The following is a 27210-nucleotide window of genomic DNA, read 5'->3' as shown; positions in this document are numbered from 1 at the left end:
CAGCTTCTCTGGGAAACTTGTGCCACTCCACCATCCCAGCTCTGCCCAATTCTGAGCATTTCTAGCAATTCCCTGCAGCTCAGCCCTTTGTGTTCTCACCTCCCTTCACCTGCAGCTCAAGGAATCTGCCTCAGATGGCCCCAATTAACAAATGAAAAACGAGATCGTTTTGTTTTAGTTCCGAGCAGGAAAGAAACGTCCAAAACCTTCTCAGCTTGTTGTCTTACAGACAGAACTTCCTCAAGCGGTGTGGAAAGCGGAGAGAAGAAGGGTCCTTGACCCATGTTCTTTTGCTCCCTCAGATAATGACTGTGACGGGAATTACGCTGCTGCAACTGCACCGGGGGGTTTGTGACCATGTGCCAGTCGGGATTTCTATGGGGAAAAGCAGGATGAACCAATTCCCTGGGCAAACACCCTGCTCCACCCCACAGGCTGGCTGCAGCTGCCAGTTGAGGGCAGAGAGGAAGTTCAGCCCCATTGGGGTTGGGAAGGACCAAAAAGGAGCTTGGGCTCCTCCAGGGTGTCACTGCCTGTGTTTGGGGTTGGAAGTGTCCCAGGATGGGCTTTCCTGCTGGAACAGCGGTGTGAAGGGTGAGTAACCCGACTGGGGTTTAGTTAGCTTTTGGGGGCCTATTGTAAGAATTTCTAGTTTTGGACTCGTAGACCTGGTCGCTGTTAAAGTGGGGGCTGTGCGATGCTTTGTATTCCCATGTGCTTTTCCTCCACTGCTCTCCAAGCGATTGGGTAGCAATTCTAATTCCCTGGAGGCTGAAAACTCTGCCAATTCTGTTTTATAAGGTAATGAGAGAAAATGTAGCCACAGGAAGCAGAATCCTGGTTATTTTCCTTTGGGATTAATGACCCCAGTGACAATAACTGGAAAGGCACGGCATGCAGGAATTAGAATTGTAGAAGCAATGAAACCTTAGGTTACCTTTACCTCTGAATCCCTGAACTGCCTCCTTCTATATAATCTCTAAAATTTCCATTATCTACTCCAAGTTTGGTCAGCAGCACGTTCACAAAATGCCACAATTATGTGGATTCTGCACTGCCTTTACTCTTTGCATGTTTAAGGAGAATGCAGTAAGTTGTTCAAGTAGCCACCGAAATCAGAGATAATATCACTTGACCCAGTGGCACAGGCATAAAAGAGTATGGGAAGCATCTACTGAAAAAAAACAATGTGGTTCTTGCTAAAGAGAGTTCGCTTTGAATCCCAAAACCCTGAAAATAATTTTGTGTGTGTGGTTGTCCCAAAGCACTGCAGATCTCGGGATTTGCTTGTGTTCGGCTCAGTGCAGGTGGGGCAGCTGTGGTGCTTTAGGGCTGTTGATTTTGCCACCGGGAACTTTAACTTTTTCCTTTGTGCTGTGGTGTTGTTTCCTTCCCCGTGGTGAAGCAGGAATGGTCAGAAGGGGTTGTGTCTCACCCTTGTGTGTGGCAGAGCTCAGGGGCTCTGTGATGCTGTGAGGAAATGATGATGCAGGCGGACTGAAATAAATGGTGGAGCCTCTGCTGGGTGAAGGGCTTGGCAAAGGAGCTGAGCCTGCAGCAGATCACTGGGTTAGAGGGTTTCTGTCATGATGGGATAAACCCTAAATCATCTCTGAGCTCTCAGGAGCTGCCCCAAGTGCAGGGTTTGCAGGAGGGACTGAGCCCTGCTGCCTCCCACAGTCACCTGCTCTAAACAGGATCCAGATTTGCTCAAAACTCTGTGGAAAAAAAACCTCCGTCTTCTTCATGCCACTAAATCAAGTTTCAATTTGCAAAGAGACCTGACAGCGGCTGAATTTTATCTTGTTTTATATTTGATTTCATCTTAACTTCAGGATTCTGCTTGCTGCACTATTCAGGTTTGAAAGAACCATCAAACACCTCTTGCAAATAATTCAATAGAGCAGAGCCACATGCGAAAAGATCTCAACAGACATATTTAACCTTGTGAATCAGATTCATTTCCTACATGTTTAGTGCTTTATGAAAATTCATGTTTTTATCTGCATCTCGCAAATTCTGCATTGTATTGAGGCTTTTCCATTGAAAAAAAGTTCAAAAAGCTTGACTGATATTCTAATGAGCTCTTCTGCTGAATGCTGATCAGCATTAATGGGCAGACATTCCTCGTAGCTGCTGTTTGACTTGAATGCTGTCAAAATAATCGAGGTTGTTACTCCTGCACCTCCAATTTACTCTCTAATGGCGTTTTAGTTGTTTCTGAAGTCATCCTTCAAAGATGATTTTAAGTGACATCTGTGTAGGCCTAAATACCTGAATTGCCTTCTAAATCATATCCACTTGTGCCCAGGGATTTAATTAAAATATTTTGAAATACAGAAAGAGGGAAAAAAGCTTTGGAAGAGCTGGAAATAAGATTTTCCCCTACCCCCAGTCGGCAGCCGTGCTTGGAGAGACAGGGGACTGCTCATAAATATGCTCTAATTGCCTTAATGAAGTACATAATCACATGATATTGGAAAAATAGGATGGAGGTGATGTTTAATGGGATGAAAGAGTCTTTGCTAGTTCTAATTACAAGCTACAATTTCCAGGCTCTCATATCTGTCTTGAAACGTCTGAATTCTGGGTGTAAGACTGACATTTTGTACCTCTGGGTTTTACTATTTAATAAAACACGCAAGTGACTCAGCAGGGTTTTACTCCTTTCAAACTATCCCCGACTCCATTGCCAAAGCAGATTATTTAGATTTAGGGGAAAAATAAGGGACAATTAGACAAGTGCTGGCGGTGTGTTGGGAATTTAAAATAACTCAGAACTCTACTGTCTTATAAACTCAGGTAAAGCAATGACTAAAATGTGGGTTTTGTTATTTAAAGGGTATTTAAAAGCCATTTTAAGGCTATTTAAAAGGAGAACGATGTTTAGCATCGGTGGAATTCATGCAGGGTTGGACTTGGTGATCTTGGACTTCTTTTCCAACCTTAATGATTCTGTGAAAATAAAAGGGAGTCAAGATGCTGGACTGGGTTCTTAGTCAAGCCTTGCTGGGTTAAGGGAAACAAATACTGAATTCACATGATTGTGGGAGCTCTGTTCTCCAAGTGATCAAGCTCAGAGTGGAACCCTCCTACTGCAGTTGTCCCGAATTGCCGAGAATTTGCATGATTAAGGAGGGAAAAGTCCTTAAGCGAACGTTGCCAGGGGAACCGGCCCCTTCCCATTCCCCGGTGAGAACAAATGTGTCCCTTTTATTCCAAGCAAAGGGATGCGATGAATCAATGGCAGCCCATGTTCTGCTTGGAATATTGCATTTTCCATGCCGTGCTCCATGGTAGCAAATAATGGGAATGGCCTCACTGTGTATTTAGAAGCAAAGATTAATTCGAGGTAAACAACGAAAAAAAATTTCTTTCTGTATTTACATGACATTCTTGGCAGTTATTGTTCATCCTTCATCCCAGGTGAAATATCTTTAGATGTTTCCAAGGAAAATACTGATGCTGTGCACTGAGCTGGATCCACTGAAAAGGGTGGATTGTCCTTCTTCTCTGAGAAGGACCTGTCTGCTCCTGCACCTCATTTCATGTTCTTTGCTTTAAACTCCAGTCAGTGGAGAAATTGCAGCTGAACTCTTCTTGAAGTTCTTAAATTTCTTGTTGTTCTTTAAAATTCTGTATAGCCTTAAGTTTTCTTATTATCCCTTTACTTTGTTTTGCTTTGATTTTTGTGGGTTTTTTTTTGGTTTTTTTTGAGGTTGAAGAACTTTTCATCAGGTTCTTAATGATCACAGTACATGCAATAGATAGATCACAACCAGGAACAACTGGACAATGTCTAAGTGAAACTTGTCAGGATGATGGAGAATGTCTAAGTGAGACTTGCCAGGAAGTGACAAAAATCTTCAACTATATAGAGGAAACAAAAAACAAAGAAAAATTACAAACAAATAAAAACACAACAAGGAAACCCAAACTAACAACACCCCCCCAGTCCCTTCCTAAACATTTCATCCTTTCCTTAAGGAGACCTCTCATGGATATCCTTCTCTGTGTCACAGCATCCACTGGTGGTTGGAGCCTGTAAAAACTCTTTTCTCTACCATTTGACAAAGAAATGAGAAAGAAAAATGCATACCATTTTTCCTTGTACTCTCATCATATTTCCAAGATTACATCTGCTCCTTTCCTTTTTTCTTCTCTAATGGTCTTGAGCACTAAAACTTCCATGAATGTGCTTTTCAGCCACTAACTGTTGGTTTAACAGAAGTCCTCACAAAGGTATTATATTTCTGAAATATATATTTTAACCCATACCCATATGACAACATTAATTTTTAAAAAGTTCGGATGTTCATTTTATCAGAGAAGTGCTTGAAATAAAATAAAAAAGAATAAAAGATTCAAGCTTGAGATACAGAACACTTTTTGTAGAATATGGGACAAAGAAGGATATTAATGTTTGAAGTGATTTTAGCTTTCCTGCACTCTTTGTGTGTCTTTAGCATTCTCTGCTCTCTCTAATCTCCACTGCATCACTCAGTTCTTTTAATCCTTTGTGCTGCACTTTCTGGGTATCGAATGTGCTTTTTGATGCTCAAAACCCTTCACTCTCAGACATTTGCTCTTCAACAGAACTGTTTTGATACACGGATAGGGAACAAGAATAAAGAAGTGCAAACAGTGTAAGGAAAGTCAGGAGTGAAGACAGAAGAAAGGGGCTCTAATGAGAAAGACGGCGAAGGTACAGTGCCAGCATTGAGAGAAGATAAAAGTCTCTGTAAAGCTGAAATAACAAAGTGTTTGTTATTCTAAGGAGCTCAGCATCTAACAGCAAGCAGTGGTCTTGGAGCCCTCCAAGGCCCACCCCCAGGATTTCAATTCCTTCTCATCTCCCTAAGGAAGGCAATGATCTGCTCAGGCTTGAGCAAAGCTGTGGAAGTGTAGATGTGTCCCACCAAGATTTGAGGGGGCCAAGGCAAACTCTGCATCTGAAAGGCTCTGGTCCCCATCAGGGCTTTGCTCACCTCAGTTCCCTGGGAGCTCCCTTGGTCACTTCATGGAATCACAGAGTGGTTTGGGTGCAAGGCACCTTCAAGACCATCTCATCTCACCGCTTGCCATGGGCAGGGACATCTTCCACTGCCCCAGGGTGCTCAACATCCCACCCAACCTGGCCTTGCACACTGACCCTCCAGCTCTCTGGTAGTCTCGTAACAAAGCTCAGCAGTTTTACATCCCTTGTCTGAATCCCTCCCTTAACAGAGTCTCATTATTGGGGGAGCAGCTGGTTTTACCCTGAATTCCTTCCCTTGTATTTTCTGAGGTGATCTGTGCTGCTCTACTCCAGGGATTCTTCCTTCAAATAATGTCCTAAAATAGGTTTGTTTTCTTTGGAGACTTAACATCTCAATAACTGAATGACTTTTCAATAACTTTCCAATAGCTTTTTCTGCACAGTCCAGCAGTGCAGAGGTGTCTGACTGCAAGCCCCATGTGAGGTGTGAAGCACTTGTAACCTCCAGACTGGGATAAAAGTGTGAATTCCAGAATATCCTGACTTGGAAGGGACCCACGAGGATCAGAGTCCAACCCCTGGCTTTGCACAGACACCCCAAATCCCACCCTGGGCATTCCTGGGAGGGTTTTCCAAAGGTTCCAGGATCTCTGGGAGCCTCGGGGCTGTGCCCATTCCCTGGGGAGCCTGGGCAGTGCCAGCACCCTCTGGGGGAAGAACCTTTTCCCAAAAATCCAACCCAAACCTCCTCTGACACAGCTCCAGCCATCCATGAGCATTTTTGCTATTTTAATCACTGAAACACTGTTGTCTCTGTCAGTATTTCTACCTTGAACAGCTGACATCTCTCCTGCAAATAATCTTTTATAGAAGATGGACCTGAAATTAAGATCTTGGGGAAATTTTAGGGATCTAATTCCAGGCCCCAGAAAAGGTGTATCAGCTGGATTATAAAGCTGGTTGTGCTAGTGGCACAAGGAGAAAATCTGAATTAACTGAGGGAGCTATAGTTTTTAATTGTACTTTTTATCACTCAGAAGACTCATTAAAGAAGTCGTAAAGACTGTAAAAACCATTCCAGGAGATTTCACTTTTTAAAATTGAAAAAGGAGCAAGACATAGGGAAGAAAAAAAAAAGAGCTAATGAAGCTCTCTTTTTGTCTGAGCTTGTTATCTACAGGTAAATTTTTTACTGGGTTCATTTCACTTTTAATTCTTAATCTATATTCAAGCCTAAGTGTAATAGCAAGTGGAAAAGAGGGGAATCATGGAAGATATATCAACCAAACCAAAAAAAGGCCACTTGGTGGATTATTTCCCCTTTCATCTGGAGTGAGAATTTTTCCATAAACCAAAGAAGCTTCTAAACATTTGGATTAAATTTGATGCCAGATTTTATAATCTATATAAAATAAAGCAATGATACAGGGAATGTGTTGTAATAACCCACACGTCACAGAAAGCAGGAGGAGCAGGGGAATTTTTCCTCTTCCAGGAACAAAGAATGATCCTAAATGGAACAACTACTGGAAGAAGAGGCAGTCAGTGGATTCCCAGAGTCAGGATGTTCCCTGGGAGGGATTTCTTGGAGCAGGAAGGTTGGAGGAGCAGCTGCAGAAGGCAAGGGAGTCGCAGCAGGAGAGACAAACATTCCTGCAGGAGTGGACTGAGTGTGGAGTGCCTGCAGCTCCTGGTGATTCCAGCACAGCTGGAGGCACTTGGTGAGGCTTTCCAGAACTGCTGAGCATCATCCAAGGCGAGCAGAGTGCTTTAAATAGGCTTTGGATGATGCTGAGAGCATGAGGGGAGCTGCAAAGAGCCTTTCCTGTGAAAAGGTCATTTGTGGAGCTGGGTTTTAATGTGGGACACTCCTGGTGAGTGCACCTTTGAACACCTCCATGCCAGCCCTAAACAACACAACTGATCCTTCCCAAAAGTAGGAAATGGATTGTTCTTGGTTGTGTGTCATCCTTCTGTTCCATCCATGGAGCTGTGGGAAGTGCAGGATGTGGGGTTTGGGATGAAATTATGCCCAGCAACATCCTTGGAGTGTTGAGTACGGGAATACTGTAGAGTGAATTTATTCTCTAAAGCCAGCCAGGAATTGCTTCTTTTCCAAGCATTCTGCTGTAATACGAAAGAGTTTTGTAGATGAGAGAATTAACCAGAGAGCCTTTCAAAATTCAGCAAGGCTTGAAGTCAACCCAAATCAAAGTTCTTGGACTTGGGGCGTTTTTGGTTGGCTCTGCTCAGAATGGCTGGAAATAGAGAGACTTGGGGGTGGTGAGGGAGCTTTGTGCTGTGAGCTGTGATGGGAAGGATTTTGTGCAAACACCTCACCCAGTGTAAATAAATGCCAGAAAATTATCTAGCACAGGAAAAACGTGGGGATATTCTTATTCATGGTGCCATCATGGCATCCTGGAATGGTTTGGGTTGGAAAGGAGCTTAGAGAACATCTCATTCCAGACCCCCACCGTGGGAAGGGACACCTCCCACTAGACCAGGTTGCTCAGAAAAGCCAAAAGAGAAAGACTCTGTTGGTTCCTCAAGGGGAATTAAAACCTCCAGGTATTGTCAGATATTAACAAAACTTTCTCAAAAACACGGTACTGTTTTTATATTAATAAAAGCAAGGGATAATTGGAAATTCCTTTGATGTTTTACTTGCTGATCATTAAAATAAGACACTTCAGGAGAGAATATCTTGCTGAAACTTCAACCTGTTGCATAAACAAGAATGCTCCTGCTGTTTTCCAGACTTTGACATTCTCCATTCCTTCACATTTCTGCTTTTGTTCATAGAACAAAAGGAAAATTGGAAGCTGATTCATAAAGGGCTGGGTTTTCTACCCATGAGCAGCTGTGTGTTAATTGACTGCACTGGGATTCCTCTTGGTGCCAGAGAGGACTTTGTGTGTGCAGAGGAAATTGTTCAAAGAGAAAGTTATTCTTGACATATTTGCCTATACATTGTGTTACAGTAGTTTGTCAACAGCTGGCTAAAAATACTTTAGGAATAAATATTTTAAATGAGTAAAATTGGTACTCTCTCAGTGTGTTAGCTCTAGTGGAGGTAAATATAAAGATGCTGGGGGAGTATGGATTGAGGTTTTCACTTGCTTTAGGAGCTTCCAGATCATAATGCTCAGCATTAAAATGTATGAGAAATAAAGAGATAGAGTGCTTGCTTTAATTCCAATTTAAATCATTATTCCTTCACTTCTAATGTACACTAACAATTGAATAGTGGTAATGGTTTTGTCTTTTTATTTATTAGTGGTACAAAGAGACATCACAGGATTTTCTAGAAATAGTCACAAAGACTGATTCTCTGTAACCAGTATCAGCTGCTGAGAGATGATCCCAAATGTATATTACACCTATTTTTTGGATATTGCTTTTGCTACTCAGAGTCCTCCTTCCTCTGTCTGTTCATTATTCCAGTGTGCCTGAAACCAAAGCGGCAAACAGGACCCAAAGTTTGTTCTTTCTGCATAAAGAAGGAGGCAAAGGGCTGCAGATTTCAAAGGAAACTCCTCTACTTAGCAATCTGGGAATATGTAGAAAGGTATTTGAAATTATAGCTCAAGGCAAGGAGGAACAGGATTTCAGTCTGCTCACAAACCCTTCTGCGTGTCAGGCTGGGCTTGAGATGTGTTTTCATCCTGGGCTCTCAAATATGCAAAATCACCACCTTGTGGAGCAAAATAATGATGAATAAACAGAAATTAATGTGCTGGAACTGAAAATCTTGTAGCTGGGTAAGCTGCCTATAGTGAAATGGCTGCTGTTGGTTTCCATACCTGTAGGTTAGCAGTATTTGTGTCTTAAAAAATAAAATTCAAAGCAGGGATGTATCCAGAAACTCCAGTGCAGAGTAAATTATACGTAAATTAAGAATATGTTACAAGTTGGACATCTGAGGGGTAAATCAAGAAGTAAATCCTACTTGTGGCCCACCAGATGATAATTAATTATATTTTTCCCAGTATCCATTGATCCCTCCAAGCAGATATTTTGTGTTTCCCACTCTGTCTTGGTGCAGTATTTGAGAGGAGATTCCAAACTTAGCCTCGTGGGGCTGGGTGTGACTTGCAGTGCTTTTGTGTGTTGCTAACAAAGGATTCTTCCTTCTTCTGCTGTGGAATAGAACAGGTATTATGTTGATGGGAATTGTATCTAACCCAGGCAGCGCAGTCCTCAGTGAAAACTGAATGTGTTATTGTGCACCTGAAGCTGCTGGATAAATGGGTATTTTTAAATTAATACGTGGTCTTCTGCTCTGCACCGTGGCCTTTGCATTGTGGCTTTTGTGCCTCGAGAAGCAGGGCCCTAATGCTGAAAAATTCCCTGCATGTAAGGGACTGTGTTACCATCTTAATTTCTGCTTTCATTAAATGGTAGTAAAATTGCACAACTGGTAAGTTTGAGATGTTTTAGAACCATGTAAATATTTGCTGCTTGTTGACAGTCTGTGTTATCAGGCTGGGTTTGAGGGTGGTTCTCACTGTGCTAAAGAAGTGTTACATTTCTCCAGGATAGGCTTAAATATCTGAATGAATTTTTAAATCCTGGAATCATTAAGGTTGGAAAAGACCTTTAAGACTGAATGAAATCACAATTAAACCATGGCCCTAAGAACCATATCCACACTTTGAACACTTCCAGGGATGTGACTCCACCACTGCCCTGGGGAGTTCCAATGCCTGGCCACCCCTTCAGTTTTGGATTTTCCCCTAATATCCAACCTAAACCTCCCCTGGCTCAACTTTAGACCATTCCCTCTGTTCCATTCCTTATTGAGTGGGATGTTTTACTTGGGGTTGTAGAAGGCTTTCTTTGCACTTTTAAGAATCAGCAGATTCAGACCAAGACCCTGAATACAGATGCTCCCATTTCTTAAGGAGCATGATAAAAAAGCCAGTGGCTTTTACTCTCACTGCAGCAGATGCCCTGTGCTCATGGGAAGTGTGTTTTCCGCAGCTCTGATCCTGCTGAAATGGTTAAATTTAGCTGAAGGTAGACTGTTTGTTCTTAAGGATTTTTTTTCCTTTCCCCCCCCTTGTTGTGTAGGCTCATGGTACAAAATTGAACACGACTCTTTTATAGTGGTTTAACAAGTTCCTGCTCGCCAGCTGAGCTTCTCTGCCTGATTCTGCAAGTGCTGGGGGCTCCACTTCACTGAGCAATGAATGCACTGCCCTGAACCCTCTCTGGCCATGCCACAGTGAATGCATTTCACCTCCCAGTTGCACTGGGGGAGTACTGGCCATGGGATGAGTAAAGGCAGCTCAGCAGGCAGACAACTGTGTGGAATCCTTTTGCTTCCACTTTCGTGGACTGGAGTGTCTTGATTTTTTTTTTCCTTTTTTTTCTGGTGGGGGAAGAAGTGTTTTTCTTTTTGAAAATTAGCATTTTTGCTTTTAATTTTGAATCTGGAGTGCTGAGAAATCCAGATGCAGTTGCTAGAAGAATGTAGGCAGCTGGCATCTGAGCTCTGACACCAACAGCTCTGCTCCATATGGCCCAGCTTCAGCACCAGAGAATTTTAACAAGTGAGGAGAACAAACAATCCATCAAGCCTAAGTACTGTTCATTTTTTATTTTTTAAGGGAAGCAATTTGTACAGCATCAAGACACATTGTTGCTCCCAGTGACTTCTCTTCAGGAGCATTTCTTCCAGCCTGACTTGCAGCAGAAACACTGCTACGATTTTCTTTGCAAAACATTCAGAATTCTGCTGGAACAACAAATTCTTGAAAACTCCTTCATTTTGGACAGAATGCAGGAATTAACCCCATGGTTGAGTAAGCAGTGGGGGCTGACCGGGGCTGCTGCAGCTTCAGCACAGCAGCTCAGGTGCTCAAAGGCAAAATGTCCTGGCAGGGGGCTCAAGCTGTGCCAGGGAAGGCTCAGGTTGGACATCAGGAGGAATTTCTTCATGGAAAGCATTGGAAGGGGCTGCCCAGGGATGGGCTGGAGTCCCCATCCCTGCGGGTGTCCAAGGAAGGGCTGGACGTGGCACTCAGTGCTCTGGGCTGGGGACAGGGTGTGGATCAGGCACAGATTGACAGGACACAGCCTTAGCCTGCACCAAGGGAAATTCAGGTTGGATATTGGGAAAAAGCTTTTCACAGAAAGGGTGATGAAGTTCTGGAATGGCTGCTCTGGGAAGTGGTGCAGTCCCCATCCCTGGGTGTGTTTAACAAAGCCTGGATGTGGCACTGGGGGCCAGGGTTTAGCTGAGCTGTTGGGGCTGGGTTGGACTCGATGATTTTGAAGATCTTTTCCAACCCAGTGATTCTGTGAATTATCATTTCTCTATCCCATCATAATAAAACCAGCCAGTGTGAAGTGGAACACCCAGTAAAGCTGTTGAGAGTCTGGAATTTGCTACAAGTAAAACACGACAAGTAATTTTTGCTTCCTGCCCCAGTGTCGAGGCATTAAAAAGCAAACAAAAATATAAAAAAAACCCAATCAACAACAAAAAACACATCAACAAAAGCAAAAATCTCCCAACTAAACGTGTAAAAATCCTTGGTTTTTAGAACCTTTGTTAAGCCAAAAGCACAAATTCTTTACAAAGTCGAGATTAATTATTAGATCTAAAAGTCCTGTCATGATTTGTGTGTGGGAGCTGTCATTGCTTGGTTGATCTCTCTTCTGACTGGTTTTTGAAAGACACAGGTGCTGTTTTGGGCATTTCCTTTATCCTTCTGAAACTCTCCTTGAATGTTATCTTAACTACTAAGGAGACAAACACTACAATGCAAATTTGTCCTAAATCGACAGATGGAAAGCAGAGTTTGAAGTTCCCAAATTAAGCAGCATCTCTTCAACAGCAATAGCACAAAGAAAGTGTTATTGTGTGAGAGAATCTATGTTCTGTAATTTACAATAACTGAGTAATGATGTGGTAAGGATGCAATTAGATCTCATTTGCTTATGTAAGTGAGCTGAATAAAAAAGATCAATATTCAGTCTACACCTAGTGTGAAAAACAATTAGTTTAATTGACAAAAATCCTTCTGCTTCAGCTAATTACATAAAAATGACCTAATACTCATGCAAATTAATATTATTAATAGTACATGAGTATTTTTAATTACATAAATCATGTTACCTGTGATGTGCTATTTTTTCTGTAAACTTGAGGATTTTAATTTTAGGAAAATTACATTTATCCTTGTTTTCAAAAAGTTCTATGTTGCTTCTAAATTACAAACAAAGCCATTTCTCCCACACTGAAGTGCTGTGGAAACAGTGGAGCATCAAAATTTACTGCTCTGACCATCCAACTAATAATTAATCCAGAAACAAAGGGGACAAGCAAATCTGATGTCGTTAGGTACTTGATGTGGATGACATGGGTAATTTCCCATTACTGCCAGTGATGGGAAGAGGGACAGGGCTCCTTCGCAGAAAATTCAGAGCACAAAAATTAGATTTCTGTTCTGCATTATCTCTGAAGAAAACTCTTCAGTCAGTGAGAGCAGACACCTTAATTTGTGATTTTTATCTGTAATGAGGCTGTGCTGGCCTCTCCATAGCATGATGGCATGTCAGGACTGTGGCTTTAAATTATTTTCTAATTTAAAGAGAACTGCCACACATTGCCTGGTCGTGTTTGGTGTCGAGGGCACAGAGGTACAACCTTGCACTCCTGGTGACAGGAGGACAAGGAGGGAGGCTGTGGCACCTTTGGCCTGCCAGGGCAGCAGGGAACACGCTCCTGAGCCAGCTCCTCCTTCCCACCAAGGGAAGGAACACAGAAATGTGTGGAATACAGAAACACATCCCTCATCCAGAGCTGCTGGAGCAGCCACTGCCTGGCCAAGGCCTCCTCCCATCTCATGGAATCCTTGGCTTGGGAGGGACCTTCAGGATCATCCATTTCCATCCTCTGCCACCTTCCACTGTCCCAGGCTGCTCCAAGCCCTGTCCAGCCTGGCCTTGAGCACTGCCAGGGATCCAGGGGCAGCCCCAGCTGCTCTGCCCGGTTCTTCCCAGCTTCTGGCCATGAGGAATAGCCCCCTGGAGACCCCTGTGGATATTTAGGCCCCATTATCAGCTGAGAGATGAATTAATTGGTGATGGCGCCCATCCAGTGCCGTGAGTGAGGGCCGGGGCAAAGCTGAGAGGCAGCGTGGGCCTGTGCCAGCCCTGTGCCAGCCCTGTGCCAGCCCTGTGCCATCCTCCCTCCTGAGGATGAGGGCTAAGGAGGGAGCCCCAAGCTCAAGGCAGAGGGAATTCAAGGTGGTTGGACTTTGGGAATGTCCTTTTGCCAGGAGGGAGGAGCTGTTGCTGCTCACGCCCTTCTCCCCAGAGTGCTGAGGGAACAGTTTGGATTGGTGTTGCAATAGAAATAGATGGGGTTTTTAATTTTTTTTTTAATGTAGAAAAGCTGAGTTTTTATTGTATAGTTTGTATTTTTATAGGAATATTAGAAGGTACTGTGTTAAAGGTAATTGGTTAATAGTACCTTGGCACTCAGGTTATTGGCTAGGGTGTTTGTTTATTTAAACTTTTGTATTTTTGGTTTGTTTGCATATTTTTATGGGGTTTTATGGGATAAACTTCTGTTTTTGTAGATGCATCTTGTTTTTTTATAAGAATAGATTGCGATGTAACCTAATTTTTATTTTTGCAATTTTTTCGTAAGGGAATTAGTAAGTTAGCTACTAGTTGCACTTAAAGTAACAGGCTTAAGCTATGATTTTATAAAGTTTTTTCCTTTATAATGTTTTTATTTGTATGCAACAGACTGGTTAATGCTGTGGCTCTGAGGGGCAGGAAAAGTGAGGCTTTAACATTTTGCAGGAGCCATTTATCAGCCCAGTGGGAACTGGAGAAAGGAGTGCTGCTCTGAGCCCTTCCCAGTCCCTGCTAAATGTCACTGGTGTGAGCAGTGGGTGCAGAGCTTGGGAGGGGATTGATGAAATCTCTGTGCAGGAACAGGGCTCTGGGTGACCCTTGGAGGTGAGACCTTGCTTGGGATGTAAAAGGGTTTGGAGTAAGTCCCAGTCTCTAATTCCCACTTTATCATTCTCTTTCTTGGGCAGAGTTTGTACATTTGAGGAAGTGATGGTAATAGGGAACAGTGCAATATTTCTGATCATTGTACAGATCTGTGCACGTTTCCAGGAGTGCTCAGACCTTTGCACCAAGAATTAGAGAAAAACAGGAATGTGCCTTAAATTTTGTTACATTTTTCCATCCCCTTCTCAGCCCAGTTCCTGATTAAGTCCACCTATCCCTGGAATAAGGGACTTCATAAAACCCCTTTAACCCTTCCAAATCCATCATTCATTGATCCATAGTGTGCAACTCCACATAGAGTTCAGCCTCCAAGCTCTCCCAATCCTGCAATCCACCAGTGCATTTTTTTTATAATATATATACAGGTCTGAATGCAGTTAATAGATTTTTTTACCCTGCAGAGAACAAAATCCTCTGCAGAACAGTTGGTATTTTCTGGCTTTCAGCACTGTATGGTAATGTAAATGTCAGGACAGCATAAGGTAATAATTATGAAATCATATTTTGCTGCTTTAAGGAACTAAAAGGTTTCTAAAAAGTAAATAAAACTTGTCTTTTCCACTGCAAGCTCTCTCAGCCAGTGACTCTATTTTCATGTGTTTGTGGACATTATTTAGTGCTGTCTGAATGCAAATGGTATTTATTGGATTAATAAAAGCTGTTTCCTAGTTATCCTCTCATAAAAGCTTACAGTGCTCACTACCTACAGCATTGCAGCTTCCCAGCAGGACAAAAGGTGCTTTGGATGCAATGTCTGTGTCATAAAATCATCACAGAGGGGCTTGGGCTGGAAGAACCTGAAATCTCATCCCATTCCATGGGCAGGGACACCTCCACTACCCCAGGCTGCTCCAAGCCCTGTCCAGCCTGGCCTTGGACACCTCCAGGGATGTGTTTTAGATTATTTTCCTGTAGACATAAAGGGTGTGGCCACTGACAGGAGGCTGGAGCGAGGTGGCAGTCAGTGCCTTTTCCCAAGTGGCAGGACAGGGGAAAAATGGCTCAGGTTGTGCCAAGGGAGGTTCAGACTGGATTCTAGGAAAAAATGCTTCATGGAAAGTGTTGCCAAGCTCTGGAGCAGGCTGCCCAGGGAAGTGGTGGAGCTCCCACCCCTGGAAGTGTTCAGACAATATCTGATTGTGCCTCTGGAGGACAAGGATTGGTGGTGAACATCCTGGTGCTGCTGGGTTGATGGGTGCACTCTGTAATCTTAGAGGTTTTTTCCAGCCTTGTGATTTCTGATTGTCCTGTTTGACTTTTCCTCCCTGATGCCATCGGTGTGGGGCTGTGCAGGAAGGGGCTGTGGCTGTCCCTGGGAGCTGTGCCTTGGAGCAGAGCAGTCATTGATCATTAAAAATACCAAAAAGCTCTTCCCAAGCCATGCCTCATCCAAATTCTCAGCCAGGGATATCCTGATTATCGCCCAGGCATGAAAATAAATTCCCTCAGATGTTTAAAAAGACAAAATATTCACACGTTTCATACCCAGAGGGACTTTCTGGCACTTAGATTCAAGGCTGGAGATGAACCTGTGCAAATGCTCTGGGCAGTGAAATCTGCTCTGCTCTTCTGTGAACACTTCCAAGTTGCACAAAGCTGTAACATAATTGGAGGAGCTAATAATCTGTGGTTTGAACCCCCTCAATTAATTGTGTACACAAAAAAAAACCCCAAAAAACAACAACAACAACAAAACAAACAAACAAACAGAAAAAAACCACAAAAAAAACCCCCAAAAAAACAACAACAAAAAAAAACCAAACCAAAAAAACCCCCCAAAAACACACACCAAAACCCACTTCTTTAAAGTGCAAACCAGACTGAAATCAAAGGCATTAATAATATCTTTACTTACTGAGGTGAAAATATCAGCAAGAAGATTTTGGCCAAAGTATTTCTCCATCCAGAGTTGTTTTTTGAGGGGGGAGAGTTTGTGTGAATGGGGAGGGGGTGGCCTCTAAAACACTTCTAGAGCCTGCGAAGAGTAAATCAGAATTAATGACTCTGCTTGTTGATGGGGAGCTGCATCTTTTTGTGTCTGTAAATAAGAACAGATGTGTTGTTGCTTGGAACGGTTTTGATGAGGGATTTCCCAAACATAATCTATGTTTGTGGGTATGTTGGTCTTGAGAAAACAGTATTTTCTGTCAAATCAAGGATTGTCAGATCTGTGTGCTGCCTTGCTCATCACTAAAACGGAAAATGCAGATTTCAAGTGCATTTAAAAAGAAAGCTAAATTGTTAATAAAATACATTAGTCACTTTAAAAACAGCAGAGCAGGTCAGAGTAACACTTAATTGCTCTTATTCATTAAAAAGATGTTTAGTCAATGGAAATGTTTGATTGAACTATCTCCTTATCTTCCAGAGCTACTATTCTTCCTTTATGGTTTCATTCATCAGGGCTCTGTTCTGACAAATAACTGTTCTCTGTAGAGAAATACCCAAAATTCAGACTTGCTTACTGCAAACTTTAAATTGTGGCCAAATTCCCAGTCAGCATAAAGTGTGAGTGCTGTGTTCCTGATTTTCCTGACTTAACCTCTGAAGTCACATTTGGACCTTTGGGATTTGTGGAATCTTTTGAGAATAGCTGGTAGATAATTAGATATTAATATACTGAGTATTAGTGAGATTAGTAATAGCGGATATTAAGGAAAAATACCTCCAAACTTCCTCTGTCATGCTGAAAGTTTTGCCTGGAAAAGGCAAATTTTAGGGCAGATGGAAGTGGGAGCTGCAGGATGCTGTTCCCATGTTCCTGAGTCATCCCAATGGTCTCTGGAGCTCAGGTATCCCATTTCTCCTTCTGTTGCTTCTCAGAGATTCTTGAAATGCTCTTCCCTGTCTTTCCATGAAGGTTTGGGCTTGAGAAAAACACCTTCACTCTCTTGTGAAAATTAAAAAAGTTTAATAAAAGACAACAGGAGGCAAAGACTATAGAGCAAAGGTTTTTATGGCTGGGTGCATCTTGGCACTCAGCCAGAGCCCCACTGCTATTTTGGAATTTCTCCTTATTTCCCTTTATTTTCCATTTCTGATGCATCAGTCTGTTACATATTCATAAACATTTATGTGTAGTAAACTTTTCCTCAAACTAGTTTACATATTTTAAGAACTGTTCAGCATGGCTCCTCCTCAGTTCCACCTTTTTAGAGCATGAGTATTCTCTGGTTGTGCTTTTAGCCCTTTTTTATCATCAGCTGCAGGTTTTGGCCCACACTGCCTGCAGACAGTGAGTGCTGGTGGTTGGCAGATCTGCACAGGTGTGCTCATCCTGTGTTCATGGCATGTTATCCCATCCCAGCAGGCATTCTAACACGGAGCACACTGATAGCAGCTATTTCACTGCTATGTCTAACCTTAATTAACAACAGAAATAAGAACCATATCTTCATAACAAACTTACCTTACCACCACACGTACAGAATCCATTTTAACATTTGCAAAAAGCCAGAGTTCTAACGTGTGCCTCTAACAGGCTGAGCTGCAGTGCTGCAGCCTGCAGAGAGCTCTCCCCGTGCGGATCAGCATGCAGCTCACATCAGCCTTCCCACACGGAGGTGCAGGGAAGGCAGCCTTTAATGAGAATTGTCAAAGTGAGAAAAGAGAACGTTGTTGTGAGCAAATTCCAGGGCGAGCTGATTAGAAAGGACTCTGCTCCTTCAGATGTTCTTGCAGGCTGCTAAGTGCTGAATACAAGCTTGTAAACTCGCTGCACAGATTATTGCTTTGCAGTCAGCCTTTTTTGCTGGGGATAAATTGGCCAAACTGCATTTGAATTGTTCCACCACCCCAAGCTGGGTGTTTGGATGTGGGGATGTGGCACTTGGGGACGTGGTTTAATGGGGGGCTTGGCAGTGGGTGGGCTCGATGACCTTAAAGGTGTTTTCCACCCTGAATGGTTCTGTGATTCCATGTGCGTGTTCAGGCTGGGAGCTGGCACATCATGGAGGGGATGGTGAGGGGTTTTTATGGGGACTGATCCCTCCTTGAGGCCATTTTCCATCCCCACTGCTCCTGGGAAGGCACCTGAGCTCGAGCCGTGTCACAGAAAGCATTGGGAGCATTCCAATAAGTGGGAAATTCAGGTTTGTGTGATCACAAGGAGTTCAGTGCAAACCTCTCTCCAAAAAGCCTTGGGTTTTCATGGCCTGGGTACCTTCTTTGTCTCTGATCTGGAGGAAACTTTGGAAAACTGGGCACAGACTAAAATCCAGTCTGTGGAGATGTGCATTCCTTAATGATGGACATGACAGATAAATTTAGATGGGATATTAGGAAGAAATTCTTCCCTGTGAGGATGGTGAGGCCCTGGAACTCTTTCCATTCCATTCATAATAATCACCCTGAAAATACCAAGAAAACATTTCTTAATCCTTTCTAAAATTAAAAAAAAAAAAAAGGTTTATTGTAGGGATATCTGTTTAGTAGACATCACAAAAAAAAATCTTAAGATTCTCATTTTGGATTTTCATCAGAATTTTTCTATTCCATGCTAATTTTAAAAGATTGCAATTATTATTTTTTTACAAAACTCCCCAAATGTTTTCTTTTCAATTAGTTTTATATGCAAATTGGTCAAGCTCAGTGGAAATGGCTGTCCTAGGGCACAAAGCTTTTGGCAGCAGTCACAAATAAAAGGCTTAAATTCATTTAAAATGGATACCTTTCAATGAAAATAGATCTGTTCTTTTGAAATCTGCTGGCTGATGAGGCATGGGGACATACAATGACAATTCCCTTTATCCATGGGGAATTCTGCTCATCCATTACAGTGCATTTCCAGAGGATTTATGGGTTTTTCTTAATTTTTATTACTGAACTGATCTGCATGAGAACGGGGCCTTTGTTCCGTGGGGATTCATTGGATCCAGATGTTTGTCATAATTTCATTTGTGACATTGCACTGGGTTGTGGCAGAACGGTGCTGGTGACAAAGACAGGATTATCACTTCAGCAAGGGATGAACAGCAGCCACTGAGAGATTGCAATAAAACAACAGCCTTGATTCCCTGCACATTTATTCTCTAATAGGAAATTTTGCATAGTAGGGTGAGAGGAACCAGAACTAAGAGCTTGTGTAGAGAGAGCAGAGCTGAGCAGAACCTGCAGAAACCTCTCTGCTGCTTGGTGGGTCCTTGCCACCCACGCAGCTTCTCCAGATTTCCACATTCCAGGCTCATCCTGCAGTGGGAAGGTTGTCCCCAGAGCTGTGGGCTCTCCCAGTACCTCCCAGTGGCTCCTTTCCAGTGTCCAGCTCAGCCCTTCTGCTCCCCATCCACATCTGGGCAGATTTTAGGACTCAGTCCCATTCCTGTTGTTCCAGGTCTGGATTTTCACCTCTGTTTCAGAGGAGTTGATGTATGGAATGTTCTGGGAGCCACACAGGGAAGTTGGTCTTCAAATAGTTGAGTTTTGAGGGGTCTTTGCCTGCTGCCTCAGGAGTTTTACCAGCAAGACCTTGCATTATTCCCTGGATTCCTTCCAGACATCTCCAGGAATGCTGAACCAGAAATAAAGGATTTTCTCTTTCCTTGAGGTATTGCCTGGCTCAGCTGGGACAAACCTTTTTCCCCTAATAAAACAAACAAGCAAACAAACTCCCCATGAATTCTAGCAGGAAGTGGGAATTCTCCATGTATCTTCTCCACATATATTCTCCATATCTCCAAATACCCACGTGGCCCTATATAACAGAAATCTGTTTCTTCATAGATTCTTTTCAGGGTTTTTTGAGACATAGGATCTTGGTAAAAAAAAGACTCTGGATTCGTGGATGGTTCCAGCTTACTTTGTTTTTCAATGCTGCAACATTCCAGAATTAGTAAAAATATGAGTTCATGCAATTTTAATTAATTTTTAGCCTTTAAATGAGGTTTGCAGTAGCTGTTAGTTTGGACACAGGACCATGCTTAAAGTTGATAAAGGTGGCTTAGTTCAGTACCATTATGTTGAAGATAAATCTTGGGGTGCATGGTATCATTTATAATCCTGGATATTTCATCTTTATTACGTTTAATGATGTCAGATATTCTGGTTGTTTTAACAAATTTGGTCAAATGTCAAATCTAGTTAGCATCAATTATCAAGAAATTTGATTTTTTTGCCTCCAGCTTTGGGCTGGCAATTTTCGGTGTGTTCATGTCTGTGTATAACTTAGAGAGATTCATTGGGAGCCGTAGAAAAACAGAGATTGAGGTTTTTACATGTAAAATAAGAAATCACACTCTACAGAAGGCTCGAGGGAATGTTAGAAACAAGGAGTATTTGTCACTTACAAGCTGAAGCAAAGTGGTTATAAATACATGGCTCACATTAACATCCCACCTCCTTTTGGGTGCACTGCAGGAAGGCTGGGAAAGAATTGAAATGGAGAAACCAAGCGACCACGAAGAGCAGAATTGCTGATCACAGGTGGAAGGGAGTTTTTAGGGAGTACCAGACTCTGGGTGATTGGCACTGCAGAAATATAAAGTCCTACCCAAAGAAGGGGCTGAGAGATTGCACTCCATAAACAAGGGAAATAATGAAGTAAATAAAAACAACACTTTAACTGCGTATTTTTATAAATGTAACAGACCAGGAGGATAGGTTTTTTTTAGTGCTCAGCCACTTGTTGCTTCATAAAACTTTGGGATAATTATGGCAGGAAAAGGAAGTAGTGTGAATGGATTCTAATGAATGGAATCTAATGTTTGAAGGGCATTAAATCACCCCCACATCATATTTTTCTTACACTATTGTTGTCCCTGAAAAGGTCATAACATGCCTTGAAGGGAGCTTTCCAGTGCTGAATGATCCAAAAAATAAATCTGTCGATGGAGTTGAAGTATCAGCCATGATGCTGGATCGTGGAAAACTGAGGAATGTGTTTTAGGAAGGGTTTAGGAATGGTTGGAATCTCAGTTTCCTAGAGCACTGCAGCTGCTGAGTGAATCCTGCCTCAAACCCCAGCACCCACTTGGCTCCTGCACAGATCAATGTCAGGGCATCCTCAGCCTTCCCCAACCTCAAACACAAAAAAAAGTAAGTCTGACTCTTTTAATCCTCCATCAGGTCCAGAATGATTAACATTTATTATGGAGCCACTTAATAGCCAGTGGCCATCCAGTCAGAGGAGATTTATATCTCCTTACAACAGCTTAATGTGGACTTATGCTCCCCCAGGGTCCCTTGTCCAGCTGAGTGGCCAAAATGAACATGCTCAGAACTCTCTTACCCTCAGCAAACTCCAGACCCAGTGGCTACTCGCACATTTTAATCTGATTTATCTTGTCAAGGATAACGCCAATGCCAAACTGAGCTGCACCAGCAAATCTTGTGCAGGGTCCTGCCTGCCAGAAACTCAGCGTGCAGAGGCTGCCCTGAGCTGTCAGAGCTGGGGCTCTGCTGGGCACAGCTTTGTCTGACACTGGCTTAACATTTGGCTACAAAATGCAGCAGATCTCTGTCAGACTTTGGCTTTGGGGCATTACTGAGCAGCACTCGCTGTTCTCACTTAGGGTTAGGAAATATTTAATATAAAACCTTCAGGTGTCCTTGTGTGAAGCCCAGATTCAGAGCCCTGGGCATTTGAGCTGAAGAATAATGTTGGCACTGGGTGTACAGGACATGTAACTGCTGTTATTTTATGCTAAGTATTAGCATTAGCTAAAATTACAATATTTTGAGTTTAAGGCAGGGGTAATAGCTGAGCATCACAGCTACATAGCATGGCAAATAATGCAGCTAAAATGAGTGTGCTCCAAGAAATCAGCCAGAGACAACATTTTCTTCAAGCCCCACTCTGAAGTCTCTGTATTTGCTTACTTTTGCACTCTGTACAATGAGGGGAATCATCCTTATTTATGATGGAAACATTCTTCAGTCAAAGCCTCTAATTTTTTATGGGTATGTAGCTACTCCATCCTGGAAAAAAGAGTCACTAAAAATATTTCAGATTTCTTTTTCTGGATCTGATGTTCAACAAAAGCAGCTGACTGATGTTTTCTCTTTTGCTCAGAAGACAGGGAAGCAATCTCCACTTCCATGGGCAAGCAAATGGATGAAAACATCCTTCCTTCTTTTGTCTTTGGCTTGTGCTTCTCGAGAAGTGATTTCTAAATCATTCCCTTGCCCTGATTCACCCCTCTCAGATGAGGTGGCTGCTCTTGCATTTAGATTGTTTTCCAGAAATGCTCATCTGCTCTTTGCCCACTCTCCTGCATGCAGCTGCAGAGCAGAATGTCTTGAAGTCCTTGCAGAAGTCGTCTGTTCCATCAGATCTTGCCTGCAGTCAAGCTTCCTGTAGAATTATTTGAATCCCAAACCTTTATAATTTGTGCAGCCTAATCAGCAGGACTCCAGGAGCTCCCTGGCCCCCTCATTTTGCCTCTCTGTTGTCCCACAAAGTTCCCTGGCTTCCCCAGCAGCCAGGGGAAGCTGTGGCAGGACACCTGAGATGGTTTTTCCTGGGAAATAGGCAGACTTCCCAGAGCACCTGCTGCTGCGCCGCCCGGAGCGGGGCTCTTTGGATGTGAAACAGAAATGACATCAAGCTGTATTAAAAAAGGCAGGAGCTGTCCTGCTTCCCCACGTGAGTGAGTGTGTTGAGCCTCAGTGCTCAGAAGGAAAACAGAGTGTACTTTGTGCCCATAATCAGCATGTTTCCAGCAGCCTGGCAAATGGTTTATGATATTATTCACAACCGTCGCACCATCAGGAGCAGTCCTGCAATTCAACTTAATTGAGCCACTGCTATGACACAGCCAAGCTTTTCAAGTGGTAAAATTGTAATTACAGAGAGTGCTTCTCTGGCATTTTCCATTGGGTAGCTGCTTGCAAAATATGAAGCCCTTGGAATACATCTGTGAGGAAGATTTTCCTGGGGAAACTCTGCGCTCGTGTTTCCTGTGCCAAGTTCCTCACTCCTTGGGAGGGATGGTTGGGGGTTGGACTTGATGATCTTGGAGTTCTTTTCCAACTTCAGTGATTCTCTGTGCCTTGAACTGGAGTGTTCTTACCCCATTTCCTCCCATTCCACAAGGCCACTCTTCCCTTCCAGCGATGGGTTGTGCCAGGAGCTCAGAGCTGAGGTGTCACCCCCTGTATTCCACACGCAGGTATGGGGGAAAATGGAAAACTTGTGGAAAATTTGTCATGAACTCAGTTTTCTCTGATATAATAGACCCTTGAGCAGCCAGTTATGGAGTGTGGCATTTTCTGAACCTTGGTGATGCACATACCACTGAGAAAGAACAGCATGGAGCTGCCACTGGGGCTGGAGCTGCAGGTAATTCTAGATTTGTCCCAGGAAAGGTGTGTTCTACCAAAGGTCACAATTTAAAGTGATCAAGGGTTGATTCTGCAGAGTCTATCCATCAGGTGTAGCTTTCAAAGGAAGGCAGAGTGCTCAAGTGCCTGTTTACATCAGGAAATATGGACTAAAAATGAAAGTGAATGGTTTATATGCCTTTTTTTCTGCACTGAGCCAGGAGTAGAGCTGGGATAGCCACACAGGCTGAGAGAGTGCAGAGGTAAAATAATGAGGACAGGGAGAAAGAGCAGCCTGTGTGCCCAGGGATCTCCTTCCTTTGCTTCACTGGTTCGTGTTGTGAAACAGAACCATTGGGCAAGGTTGGGTTTCCAGGCTGCTGTGGAAACAGCTGCATCTCCTGAGTTCCTCAGAGCACAGGCACCTTGGAGGCTGATACCAAATCAGCTGCTCCCCATGACAAACCACTCTCTCCTGCTTTCAGCTACACTCCAGCTTTTGCTCTTTGGGTGTGGATTTTGATGCTGGTTGGTTTTTTTTTCCCCCTCTTTCCCTTCTGCTGTTGTGAGCTCTGCTGCTCCATTGCTGTGAAAAGCTCTGGGATATCACCTGACACTCCACTCCTGGTGCTGCATCGATGCAAATCATTGCTGGCTCTGCCTGCCTTTCATCCCAGACTGTCTGGCACTATAATTGCTTGCTTCTAATATTTCCTCTCCCAAGGCTATCAATTTGTTTTCAATTTCTCCACCTGTTGGGTTGGCTCAGGTATCCCACAGGGTTTTGTCCCAGGCATCCCCTCCTTCATTTATTATGCTCCCAGCTCTGGAACATGGGCACCCTGAAGCATTTTTACAAGCAGGATTCTATTAGGTGGTTGTTTTGTTTGCCAGAGATTTTGGCAGGAACGGAGGAGAGTTTTTGTCTTTATTTGCTCCATGCAAATCGTGCTGTGAAGCTGGTTATTATTAACTGCATAAATCAATTCTTTGACCAGTTTTCTGGTCAGGAGTGTGCTGTGAGTGTGCTGTGAGTGCCCAGTGCCAGAGCACACACTGAGCAAATGGCCAGAGTTGGGGAGAGCACCTGAAAAAAGAGCTTTGCAGGTGATGGTTTCCACATAATTCACCTGCCTCCCCTGTGGTTAACCTTGAAAATTGCTTTGGGAGATGATGGGAAGAGGCTAGATTTTGCTTTCTGCAGTGTGGATTTCAAAAAGCAGAATTTCACTCAGGGGCAGGCACTGGGAAATAAGCTGGAATCACATGGATAAAGAGAGTAGGAGGAGGAAAGTCTGTCCTGTTAGCCAGGGCTCAGGGGCTGCTGCTGTACTGTCCCAGTAGAGACTGGGATGAGAACAGTAGGAAAAGTAACATTGAATCACTTCTGTGCTTGGCATTTGAGGCTTTTTAGCTGTGCATCTCAAATATATACCTAAAATACCATGTAAATTAGTGTTCTAAAGGCTGGTATAGCTGGTGGAAAAGCCCTGAAAAGTAGAAGTGGATAAAATCCAGAGGCATGGAAGCCACAAAGCTGTTTTCCAGCCCTGTTCCACATGCTAAGTGAGAGGTTCTCCCTTTCCATGGGATGTAAAATGTGCTTTGCATGAGGGTGGTCTCTCAGGACAGAGTTCTCCAGGAGAGGGGCAGAAGGAGGTGGTGTCATCCCTGAACAATTTCAAACATGCCTAGCAGAGTTCCAGACTAATTTTTGAGCTCTGTGTAGGTATTTCATTCTTTGGATGAGCCATCTAAGGAGGAATTTTCCTCTTTATGGGTTTATTAAGGACTGAAAAGGGGTTTTAGGGCAGCCTTTAATCCCGTAGTTATGAGTATGGGTAAGCACAGCAGAGGTGGATAAGCAGCAGAAATTGTGTATATATGAAAAACAGTGGAAAAAAACCCAAATCCCCACTCTTTTCAGAGTCTGCTCCATTGTCTCTTGACAAAAATGTTAAGAAAATAACTTCTATGTAAGACAAATCTCAGTCACCTTGGTGACAGAGTGGCCGCTGCTAAATTGCACTCTGCATAACCTACAATTTTTTACTCTTTCTACTCTGATATATTAATACTAAAATATTGATGAAGACTCTGTCTTATCTATCTTCCCTTTCTGCTAGCAGACAGAGAAAGTAAAAATAGCTGCAGCAGTGGGTTTTCTGGTTCTGCTGTGGCTCAGGCAATTCAGGCTTTGATTTGTGTGACCCAGCAATGTTTGGGGCAGGAGGGCTGAGTAAGAGAGGGAGTGAAAGCAAACCTTAAATCTCTTAGTAAAATGCTTGTTCTGCTCTTTCTGCTGAGGGGGATAAAGGAAAAAAAAAAGATAAACAGCAGAGCCATTATAAGTTGGCCTGAGTCCAGTCCCTTAGTTACATCTATGCCTTTAACTCTGCCTGAGAAAGTAATTTTAAAGAAATACAGTTATTACATGCATTAGTCCTCGCATCCTGGGAGGTACATCTGTACTCCTCAATCTTTCTGGATTACCTCAAATGTTTCCTGAAGGCTTTTAAATCCAGGGAAGACCAATCTGAGAGAAGTCTCGCTGCAATTCTTTTCTTTTTCTGGCTCTGCAGGCAGAAAAAAAATCTGCAAGAGGCTCGCAAACTATGTTTTAAAAAACAGGAAAACTGAGACAGAAAATTCAAAATGGACTGCAAAAACACTGCAGACAGGGAATTTGACAGGAGCAGAGCTTCCCCCTAGAACAAAGTGTGATGAACTTCCTGGACTCTGGTCTCTAATCAGTATTTTCTGAGCATACAGGCCATGGGCTCAGCTGGGCAGAATTATTGTGGCTTCCCTGATTTCAGTGGATATGTCCCAGTTTACTGCTGCTGAGAATGGGACTGAGCAGGATCAGTGTGCACAGCCTTCAAAATACCCCCTGAATCAGCCACTTGATACTGATAATGCCATATTAGTGTTTCACTGGTGAAACTCAGTGCTGCTGGTCCCACTTTACATCAGTGAGAGCTGAGACAGAAGCAAATCCAGCACCACTAATCACTTGGATTCTGCTTTTGGGCATAGGGCTGCAATGTGAGCAGAGATAATTGCCCAGTGTTTGGTGTTCTGAGCTTCAAAATAAGCTAAAATTGAACTCTTTGTCCTAAAGCATCTCTCAGTAAATGCCTCTCTGTTTGCTTGGACTCATAACAAGCCCCCAATTATGTTTTGTAAAGTGATTAATCTAAAAGCCACTCATCAGCTGATGCTGCTGGTCCTGCTGATGCCTCTTGGAATGTCTCTGGACCTGCTCCATGTCTCTTGCCCTGCTTCTGGTGCTGGAATTCCAGCTCTGGGCCATGGTGAATGCACCATCTGTCTGTCCTCTTCTCCAGGAGGAGGCAGACGATGGGCAGGGCTGCTGATGGTCAGTGGGGCCCCTGGAGGAGGTGGCCAGGCCAGCAGCTTCCTCCCGTGGCCAGAGAGCTGTGCCCTCAGCCAAGGCTGACTTCCAGGCAGATGGTTTGCCTCAGTTACTGGAGAAATGTGAATTAAAACACGGCCCTTGGTGCATTATAAATGGAAAGAATGAGGAGGTCCATAACATTGCTTCTTGTGGTAAATACTGTGTTTGCTTTTTCTGTGCTGTATTCCCCCAAAAGAGCTGTGAGGGACTGCAATCATGAATTGATATGGTTGGAAAAGGACTTTAGGATCATCAAATTCAGCACTAAAAAGTTCACCAGGAAGTCCATCACCTTCTTATGAAGCATAAGAATTTTCAGGAGTTCATGCCTGACTCTTCTTTCTTTAATTAACACTAAATATTCATTGTAGTAAACAAAATTCCTATGTCACAGATAGTATTTTCTTTTGGAGGATTCCTTCAAACTACCATTGGCCATTCCATGAGAAAAATCCTGTGGTATTGGCATGTTCATCCTGTGAGTCCTGGGAACTCAGTGAGAGCTGCAGTG

At 43.2% G+C, this 27210-nt stretch overlaps 1 protein-coding gene and 1 long non-coding RNA gene across 2 annotated transcripts in view; one reads left to right on the top strand and one right to left on the bottom strand.

Moving 5' to 3' along the window:
* The first annotated feature begins 483 nt into the window (after positions 1 to 483).
* The window catches only part of LOC135308216 (uncharacterized), a 73092-nt gene continuing 46365 nt past the window's right edge, over positions 484 to 27210 (top strand). The window contains exon 1 of the mRNA XM_064433111.1: positions 484 to 594. The gene's annotated coding sequence lies outside the window, so the exon portion shown is untranslated. The remainder of the gene's footprint in view (positions 595 to 27210) is intronic.
* LOC135307431 (uncharacterized) lies at positions 3573 to 16910 on the bottom strand. Its single transcript, XR_010368151.1, has 3 exons — positions 16689 to 16910; positions 15879 to 15998; positions 3573 to 3870 (listed from the first exon to the last, which is right to left on the bottom strand). It is a non-coding gene; the product is annotated as an uncharacterized LOC135307431 (long non-coding RNA).

This window comes from Passer domesticus, chromosome 9, assembly GCF_036417665.1.
Source record: "Passer domesticus isolate bPasDom1 chromosome 9, bPasDom1.hap1, whole genome shotgun sequence".
NCBI classification, from domain to species: Eukaryota; Metazoa; Chordata; class Aves; order Passeriformes; family Passeridae; genus Passer; species Passer domesticus.
The sequence above is the reverse complement of the archived record's forward strand: the minus strand, read 5'-3'. Positions and strand labels throughout refer to the sequence as shown.